The sequence below is a fragment of the Phacochoerus africanus genome, chromosome 4 (assembly GCF_016906955.1).
Source record: "Phacochoerus africanus isolate WHEZ1 chromosome 4, ROS_Pafr_v1, whole genome shotgun sequence".
In the NCBI taxonomy this organism is placed as follows: Eukaryota; Metazoa; Chordata; class Mammalia; order Artiodactyla; family Suidae; genus Phacochoerus; species Phacochoerus africanus.
Genome location: NC_062547.1, coordinates 124,442,643 through 124,453,424, shown reverse-complemented (window position 1 = coordinate 124,453,424; position 10,782 = coordinate 124,442,643). Strand labels below are relative to the sequence as shown.

The 10,782-nt window shown below is 35.6% G+C and overlaps 1 pseudogene; it reads right to left on the bottom strand.

The window, feature by feature from the left end:
* Nucleotides 1-4,259: 4,259 nt before the first annotated feature.
* Nucleotides 4,260-4,821, bottom strand: LOC125124356 (60S ribosomal protein L32-like; annotated as a pseudogene).
* Nucleotides 4,822-10,782: the final 5,961 nt, after the last annotated feature.

Below are 10,782 nucleotides of genomic sequence, written 5' to 3'. Positions count from 1 at the left end.
GGAAAGGCACGACCTCAGACAAGGCAGCCCTCAGCTGCTGCGACAAATTCCCTGCAGCTGGGCAGAAAGTCCTTCCTCAAAGGGGGATCTGGGAGGCACATCTCTGCATCTATTACAATAGTGTTCCCTAAAAGCAAGCCCTCCTCCCCTTCTGGGTGAATAAAAGGTGGCACTTCCCAACTGCCTTACAGATGGGCTTTGCCCCTACTCTTTGTGGAAAAGGGAGACTCAACTTGCTGGTCGTCTCTTTCTTTCCTCCTACACCAAGGGTACTGCATGTTCCATAAGGCCAAGGAAACTCCATTCACCTGCACTGAAGAACAGCTACATGGGACATGATTCCAAAGAGTTCAATCTTCAGATGTAATGCAATGGGGAATTGTTATAAACATTAAGGGGAGAAGGTGACATGATTAGATGTGTCTTTAGAAAGATCAGCTTGGCTGCAATTATGAAAAGTTTTTGAAAATGAATGAGGCTGGAGGCAGACAAATGATTAGGTACGACTGTTTGAGTGATGACACAGGATGGCAAGGTAGAAGGATTTCTGGTCAAGGAAATAAAGTAAGGCTACACTTAAGTGTTAACTACATGATTTGATGATACATTGGGTGGAGGGCAGAATACCTAGTCTGGGGTATTAGTGTGGTGTCACTTATTGTATTTGTTATAAGAGCAGCTTAATAGGACAATCATAGCAGCTAGTATTTACTAAGAGCTTTTGTGCACCAGTCACTCTACAAATGACTATGCTTGCACTGCCCCTTCTTCTCAGCAGTCAGAGTCATCCTTTCCACTTTGCTGGCAGAAACCTAGGTTTATTTAGAAACTAGTTTTTTTCTGGTGTATCTCTAGGGGGCTTCCCTATCCTCAGAGGGAAGATATTCTCAGATATTCATTAGTTGACACCTGTTTTTGTGTTATCATTTAGATTTGATTTGAAAGTGGCTACAGACTTTTCAGGGACTTCATTCTTTTGAACAGAAGACTCTGAAACCAAATTCTCAGATTCTGTCTTTTGTTTCCACAGTCTCATTACTGGCTTTCGTGAAGCTATTTTCTTTTTCATCAGACCAAAATTGTTTATCTGTTTTCTTCCTTCAATAAATACAACATCAAATAGAGTAAACGTTAGAAAAAAGATTTTTTTTTAATTTTATAGTAGTTATCTAATGAAGGCAAGATATTCATGAAGGAATTTTGAAGGAAAAAATCTGGAAAAATCATGTATTCCAAACCAAAAAAAGAAATCAGAGAATGTTAACCACATCTTAGCTTTAACCAAATCTTATTTTACTGACTTTCCTTTTTCAGTTTTAAATTGAGTATTACAGCAATAAGCACAATGATGTAATACATTCTCTTAGAATGATGTTATTTATCCCAAAATGAAATAAAGTATTATATACAAAGTTCTCCACTTGAGGTTTGGATCCCATGTCTTCTCACTTTCTCAGACTTTCTTCAAACACTAACTCCTTCTCTTGCATCAATCACTTCTCAATTCTTAATGGAATATTACCACCAATATACAGATAAGTGCTAATATTTTTTTAAACAAATCAAATAAAATTTCCCTTGACTTGGGCCACCTTCATACTTTTGTTCCATTCCTTTGCAATTCATTGTAAAGTTTCTTGACAAGTTTTCAGTCATGTCACATGGTCTTCTATATCCAGTCCGATCAAGTTTCCCCCCCTTCCAGAGAAAAGTCTTGTCAGGGTATCACACACACACAATTATTCAGTGGTCACTGTTCCTTCCTTATCTAGACCTTCCCACAACTTTCAACAGAGTTGCTTTCTTCCTAAAACTCTTTCATCTCTTAACGTCCAGGACCTACAATTTTGTAACACATTGTACCTGCATTGTTAGCTGCCTCATATCAGTCTCTTTTGTTGATTCTTTTTCCTTCTCAACCACTAAATGTCCTGGGGGTCTCTCAGTGACATTTATCAAGCCTGTGACTTTAAATAGAACTTGTTTGCAATGATTCCCACAACTAAACCTTAAGATGGAATCATTTCCTAGAACTCCAGTCTTATATATCCAGCACCTTGCTGGATATAAGTCTGCAGATGTTTTTATAATCATCTTAAAATTAACGCAGTCAAGGTAGAACTCCTGATTCTGCACAGAATCAACTCCTTTCTCAGAGTAACTTTTTTCTTTTTTAAATAAGTCCCCCAATTTCCTAAGCCAGACTTTCTGAGATTTTCCTGATTTATCATTGTCCATCATAATCCCCACCTCCAAATACACATATCCAAATTATCAATACATCATATGATATTTACCTTAAAAACATACCCTAAATCAATCTCTTGTTTTCTATTTCTACTATTTAAACCATCATGGCTCCATCAGATTATTCATAGTACTTTGGCTAGTCCTCTTGCTTCCATTTTTCTCCCAACACAATACTTTTTTTTTGTTTGTTTCTTCTTACTTTAGCTTTTTTGAAGTGTGATTACATGCAACAAAAAGCACCTTTTTTAAGTTTACCATTTGGTGTGTTTGTAAATTGTATACCCCCAAATGACCTTCAACCCTATCAAGATAAGGAAGATTTCCACCAGCTCCCAAATTTTCCTTGCATCCATTTGCATTTTACACACCCTCACTTCTGGACTATGTAACAACTGATGTGCTTTTTTTCACTACGTTTACTTGTTCTGTAATTTTATGTGTGATCTTTTGTGCTCTAGGTAGCTCAGCCTATTGTTTTGAGGCTTTTTTTCATTTTACTATTTGGATCTATCACAATTTGTTTAAGAAAATACCACAGAAAATCTTTGTGACCTTAGAGATCACAGAAAAATTGTCACAATAAAACTACAAAATAGGCTATAATAAGAAATTAACACATCAGAATAAACTGCCCAAAATTAATGTAACTCAGGGCCCAAGGAGATGATTCTAGGAAATCTACCCAAAAATCCATCCATTCTAAAGATCGTATAATCAAGAGGGTATGTACTTATATGCCCATTCTTGAAGGGGGCAGTACTAAGGTAATTAGTTTAAACATAATTAGTTGATAAAAAGTGAGTTTTAGGGAAAAGAGACTATGCTTTCTTGGGATAATCACATATAGGTAACAAGCTGAAAAAGGAATCAAGTCCATTGAAATTCCTTCCATAAAATTACAAGGTGTCTGAAGCATCGGCATTGGAGACAACATTGTCCTCCAGTTAAGGAATGGAAAATTACTCATAGGGTATTTCCATGTAATGTAGTAGATACCAATATAGTATTAAGTGGACAGGAAGTCCTGCTTTCAAACTGAAATCACTCCTGTTAGCTTCAGTAAGTAATATGTATACTTCTTAGGTCTGATAACCATTAAGGATTAGTTTCCACAATATGCCTCCATTTAATGTGAAATTAGATGTTCAAAAAAACTGTTCAGTTTCTTATGCATCAATAATATTTTATGTTCCACCTGTTAAATGTATTCTTACAAAGACTTTTTAGGTTCCATTGTTAGATTAATTATTCTATAAATTTCAGTTTTATTGTGCTGACTTTTTTTTCCCCTGTACCTGTGGCATGTAGGAGTTCCCAGACCAGGAACTGAACCTGTACTTCAGTTGCAACTTGTGTCACAGCTGCTGCAATGCCAGATGCTCAACCCAGTGAGCCACAAAGGAACTTCCTCTGATTGATATTCCTCAGTAATTTTCTTAAGAAATTTCAACTATAATAGTGGATTTGTCTAATTTTGTTTATGGATTTTCTTTTTCAGTTTTTCTACATAGATTTATGAGTCTCTGTTATTCGGTACATAGAGATTCAGAATCAATTTATTTTCATGTTGAATTGACATTTTTATAAAATGCCCCTTCTCATCTTTGTTAACATTCCTGGTTGTCAGAAATTCTCTTTACTTTCCCATCCTCTTACTCTTAGACTATTTGTAACTTAATATTTAAAATGTACTTCCTGTAGGTGACACACAATTGGAGTTAGCTTTTAAATCCAGTGTAATATTATTTGGCTTTTATTTGGAAAGTTTAGAGCATCTGTAATTAATTTTTTAAATGGTTCTTTTTAAATGTACCATCTGGCTATTTGTTATATATACATAGTTGACTGAATAGCCATTAAAACTAAATAGGCATAATATTACTTGAACACAGACTGTGGCAAGTTAAAATGCATAATGCAAATCTGAGCTTTTTTAGTTTTATTAACTAAACTAATATTTAATAGTTTTATAGTTTTATTAACGCAAACATAAAATGCACACATGCTGTTCATTCATTTCCTTCCCTGGGGAGCCTGGCCTTGGGACTGGTCACTGATAACCAGCTGGGCTGCTCTTTTCCCAGTGGCTTTGCTGTTCTTGGAGGAGATGTTGTGAGCAATCTCAGCACAGTAATATCTGTTCCGCATTAGAAGCCCTTCAAGCTCCTTGATGTTATGGACCAGGAATTCTAGAAGTCAGTGGGCAGCACATGCTTTGTTTTCCTGTTGCTCCCATAACCAATGTTGGGTATCACGATGTGTCCCCTAAATCTCCTGCACACATTATTGTAAATGCCCCTGGGTTTTTGCCAATTCCACTTAATTTCGACACATTGGTCTGATGGGTATTGGGTGGACTGCCACAGCAATGCAGGATTTAAACAGCATCTGTGACCTATGTTGAAGCTTGTGGCAATGCCAGGTCCTTAACCCACTGAACAAGGCCAAGTGTCAAAGTCATATCCTCACAGAGACAATGCTGTGTTCCTAACCTGCTGAGCCACAATGGGAGCTCCCCTTGGTCTTCTTTTTAACAGTCTTTGTCTTTAGGAAAGGCCTGAACGTGGTCATGATGCTGAGGAGGACAAGGCTGCCAACTCCTCAGGCAGCACAGAGGAAAACAGCATCTCATACATTTTTTTTTGTTTTTTGTCCCTACATTTTTTATGACTATTTAAATGTTTTTATTATTTAATTTTTCATTACCACGATCTTAATAGCTCTAACTTCTATGTTTATACAGTAGGGACTCTGGTTTTCAATAATGCATTTGAAATAGTCTGTGTTCAAGTAATATTTTGCCTATTCAGTTTTAATGCAAGAAATGTATAACAGTGTATTACTATCATACCCTCTTCTTTTTTGTGCCTTTGTTGTCGAACACTCCACAAATATGTTATTTTTTAAATGTATACACTATTTTAAAGAAATTAAAAAATAAATTTTCGTATTTACCCACAAAGTGACTAATCACAGTATTTTTTTTATTTTTTTAATTTATTTTTTGTCTGTCTTTGTCTTTTAGGGCCACACCAGCAGCATATGGAGGTTCCCAGGCTAGGGGTCGAATCAGAGCTATAGCCACCAGCCTACATCAGAACCACAGCAATGCAGGATCTGAGCCACGTCTGTGACCTACACCACAGCTCACAGAAATGCCAGATCCTTAACCCACTGAGTGAGGCCAGGGATTGAACCCACGTCCTCATGGATGCTAGTTGGGTTCGTTAACCACTGAGCCACAACAGGAACTCTCAGTATTTTTTATTTCCTAGTGAAACTCAGGCTTAGCATTTCTTCAGCCTAAAAAAATTTACATTCAACTTTCTTCTTCTGTGGACCTTTGGGTGATGAATTTCCCAAGTTTTTATTTTCTTGAAAATATATTTATCTTAGCTTCATTTCTGAAGGATATTTTTCCTCAACATAGAATTCTTAGGTTGATAGATCTTTTTTCAACCTTTTAAAGATATGCCAACATATTCAGATTTTAATTGTTTCTGATGGAAAGGTAAAAACTTTCTTATAGGAATTCCCTTTGTGTCTCAGCAGTTAATGAACCTAAATAGGATCCATGAGGATATGGGTTTGATCCCTGGCCTCGCTCAGTGGGTTAAGGATCCAGTGTTGCCTTGAGCTGTGGTGTATGTCATAGATATGGCTTAGATCCTGAGCTGCTGCAGTTGTGGCTTAGGCCAGCAGCTGTACCTCTGATTGGATCCCTAACCTGGGAACTTCCATATGGTATAGGTGCAGCCTCCCCCCCCCCAATTTAATCTGTCTTTTCTCTGAATACTTTTAAAATTTTCTTTTTAACAAGGATTTCATAAAACTTGAATTGCATGCCTTGGCTGTTCCTGATTAGAATTTTTCGAGCTTCTAGGGCATGCAGCCTTATAATTTTTAACAAATTTGAAACTGTTAGTCCATTATTTCTTCAATTTTTATACACTTCCTTTTCTGAAACTCTAATAACACTATAGTTACATGACTTAGGGTCATCCTACAGCTCACCAAAGCTAAATAGCTATTTGTTTCATTGTCATTTTCCTCTCCATGCTTCTGTATGGATTATTTATATTGTTACATCTTTAAGCTCACTGATCTTTACTCCATGGTGTTTAATCTGAAGAAAAATTTATCAATATAAGTAATATATTTTGGGTTCTAGATATTTGGTTCCTTTTAATATAGTATATCTCTCTCCTCACCTTTTTCCTGTGTATGTCAACCCTTGAATGACCTGGATATTACCTTTTTCCAGTGCTGAGGTACCTGCATCAAAGCTCATGGGTCACTTAAGTGAAGAACTGGGGAATTATTGTTGGGCATATTTCACAGTGAAAAATGATCCTTCGTCATAGACCTCTCTTTCAGCCAGTAGATTCATGGTCTGAGAATAGGATCGTATCTGGAATCCAGGAAAGAATTGTAACTTTCTAATAAGCAGCTTCCCTCTGCCCCCTTATCAACTGTTTCTGTGTATTTTGATTGTACATATTATGCAAAATGCTTGTTTGCTGCCTATTCATTTTTCCACAAGGACTAACACGTTCTGTTAACCATTGTCTATACCTCATGGTGAATTAGGCTCCCTCATCTATTACTCAGAACTTGCTGCTCATTGTGGTAATTGTGCTTACCTTGCTTTTAATTGCCAAGTACAACCTTCTTTTTGTTATTTTGAGGTGCAATCATACTAATTACTATCAGGATGCCCAAATCTAAAGTAGCATCTCTTACTGTTTAATATTGCCTAGAGACAACAGTCATCACTGAGATTCTAAAAAATATATATTCTCCTCTCATCAGCTCCTTTCTTATTGAACTGCTGACTGTCATGTCCTCTTGGCCTTCCCATGAAATATTATCACCTGTTTACCCAGCTTTATGTAATATATCCTACCTCTCTTCCTTTCTGAGTCTTTTAATCCTTTTTTCCATCATCAGCCCTGCTAACTCTGACATTTCTAATTTATTTTAAATATTTTTTATATGTTTCTAATACTGTCTTAGAGAATAGCCTGATCTCCCATTATAGATGCCAGAATGTTAAAATCTTTTTCACAGGGTAATGTTCCCATACTGATAAACTCTCCCATCTGCAACTTTCTTATTGGCTTTGTTCTTCCTCATTCACCATGCTTAATATTCAATCCTGGATATATATTCTTGTGTCCTCGTGGTATTTTGGTGCATATTAGCCAAACCCTGCAGCAATTTCAGCACAGTTTTCCTCATTCCTTGGCAAACCTAACACTTCTCCATATAAAAAATATCTGCATATAAGTGGACACATGCAGTTCAAACTCACATTGTTCAAGGGTGGTTCCAAGTGAGTCTTCAGCCAACTTACAGAATATCCTGGAACTTCGGGGACCCTTTAGTGTTGTCCCAAAATAAGATAAAAGATACCAGGCCTTATCTCCAGGAAGGAATATAATTTGAACAAATCAATTGCTTGGTGCCAAAGAAAAATCCCACTGAACGACTTAGCTTTAACTTTTTCATCAGCAGTTGGTGGACAGATGCTTTAGTCCTGAAGAGGTGACACGGGGAAAAAAACCTACTATCGACTATAGACACAAAATGTTGAAAGAAATCCCCTAGTTTCTTATTTCCACACTTGCATATGCAGTTGCTCATTATTAACCTAGCTATCTTGGTCAAATTTAGTATTTTGCTACTTCATTCTATTTAGTAAAATCCACCAAAAATAGATCTCTGAAATTCATCCTTAAACTCTCTTGCTTTTTCTTTAATTTTTTTTTCTGGTCTAAATGCCTTTACATCTTCTTTTCTACATAGTCAAGTTATATTTATCCTTCAAATATCACTTCCTTTTTGGAGCCACCCTCATTGCACTAAGCAAAATTACTCATTTCTCTAAACCAACCACCAATGTAGTTTGAACATTGTATGAGTCCTCTGGTCTGCCATACAAAATACCACAGACTAGGTAGCTTAAACAACAGGTATTTCTCCCTGTTCTAGAGACTGGAAATCCAAGATCAGGGTGCTAGCGTGGTGAGGTTCTGGTAAAAGTTCTCTTCCTGGCTTGCAGAAGGCTACCTTCTTAATATGTCTTCACATGGAAGAAAGAAAACATCTAAATAAGCTCCCTCCTGTCTTTTCTCATAAGGGCACAGATCCCATCATGAGAGCACCACCCTCATTATCTCATCTTAACCTAATTACCTCCAAACATCCCATCTCTAAACCATCACACTGGGGTTTCAACTTAAAATATATGAATGGAGGGAACAACGCATTTAGTCTATAGCACACATTATTCTATCAGAGGATTTATCACATTGTATTAGTATAATTTGTATATATGTATGGTTTCTCTTTATACATGAACATGTAAAACACAGGCATAGTCTCAGTTCACTTTGATCTTCAGTGACGAACACTATCACAGCTATCAGGTTATGTTTAAGGCTTACTTGCTGAACTTTGAATAAATCTGGGTCATTCATGTGCAACATTTAATATAAAATGACAAGTTTGGGTTTCTAATTGTTTTTTTATATGGCATTAGCTTGCCAATATCAAGATTATGATAGTGATGAATTAGTAATGCTTGTTTGGCAGACCCTATTTTGGATCAGAACACTATGCTTGTACTTAATAGCACTTTCCACAAATATAATGAATTAGATGTATATTGAGCTTCTTACTCTTTTCTATCCTAGTTATACAAGGATAAAGACTATGTATGTTGTATTGATCACTACATATCTTATGCCCTATACAATGCCTTGCACTAAAAAGACACTAGATTTTTTTTTTTAAGAAATTACAGTCATGGCTATATTGAAACTGCAGATCTGGAAAACACTGATAGGAAAACAAATACAACCTTTCAAACATTCACCAAGGAAGAATTTTTGGACAATAAAACCCGAAAAAACAACAAAAACAATCAGTGATTCACAAAGAAGTAAAACTTTAAAAAGATAGAGCCAGCCTTCTCTGAGAAAAAGCATGTGAGTTTTGAGACTAAAATCCTGACCTAAAATAGCAATATTTGTAAGGACTAGCTGTAGCTACTAAACAATAATTAAAACTTCTAAATATTCCAGATATTGAAAACTCTGAATGTCTTGTCACAATTTAGTGACATAGGAGAACATGCCTGGAAAAGATGTAGTTCCCAAGGAAATAAATTTGCCAGTGATAAGCATAGCGTTTTCTAAAACAAATACCAATTCTGTTCACACTGAAGAAAAGAGGCAAAATCCTTTGGAGGATTTTTAAGGAGACATATTTGGTGAAAAGAAAACAAGAGCTGATGACTAACTTATGCAGTGAATGATAAGAGCACTAAAATGCCAGTGGGCAAGAAAATAGTAAAGATAATTTCATATATTAATATGCTATGTTGAATATTTTATGTTTAAATGTATTTTCAAAAAAGCAAAAGAAAATTATTAAATGAATTAAATTTCAAAGACTTTGGAAACTTTCTGTTGCTAATCATGAAAATCAACTGAGGTCAAAATTGTCCATTCTCCCCATCTCTGTTCATCCCTCTCGTGAGTCTCGCCTTCAGGTGAATGCTAATGAAGCTGTGTAATACTGCTTCCTACTAAAAGCATATTTGATGGAGGAAACTGGGTCTTATAAACTAAAATCAATGCTTGGCTTAAATTATGATAGGAATTCAAATCTTCATTAGCCAAAGGACAGTTATAAATACAACAAGCCCATCAGGGCCTCTCAAAATTGATGACTCAATAGGCTGATTTAAACAGGGATGACTCACATTTCAGTAAATCATTGTTACTGCGAACAAACCAGGTTGTAACCTTTTAGTGTTCTTGGAAGAAATTGGTTATTGATCATAAACAAAAGTCATAGAATTTGATACAGATGTAATGAAATGAGAAGAAGAAAAGCATCCTTCATGTTAATGGCAGTTGACACTGCCAGGGACCTTCTTTTGAAGTAATTCATATCTACTTTAATGGGATTTTCTCCCACAAGAAACATTTTCCAAACCCTGAAATTTACTGTGTTCATTCCCTGTGATGTGTGACAGGATTTATTTTCTAGAATAATGGCTTTAAGCCCATAGAGCTTTCCTCAGTTTTGGACTTATAACCTCTTTGTTCTTATTTCTTTCATAGTTTATGATTAAATGAAATAGCACATATAAGTCTTTTCAATTAATCATTAATTTCTTGTAGGCATTTTTCCTATGCAATCTCAAAGTAATTCTCAGATATTTAATTTTAGGTGTAAGAGCAACTTATGTTTAAAAAACTCCATGCAAAATATCTCCTGTGCTCTATCTTCAGACTTCTGGATTAGTGTTTGTTTTTGTTTTATAAAATTTATTTTTGCATTATAAGTTCATACCAAGTAATGATAAATCTTTTAGTATTAAAATGAGTTGGAAAAAGGTTTAAAAATGTCTTTTTAATAATAACTATACAAATGACTCAGTATAGGATGAAATATGAATGGAAGTCACCCCTTTACTAACTTAAAACACAGAAATTAAAAATAAAATAAAATCCTGAA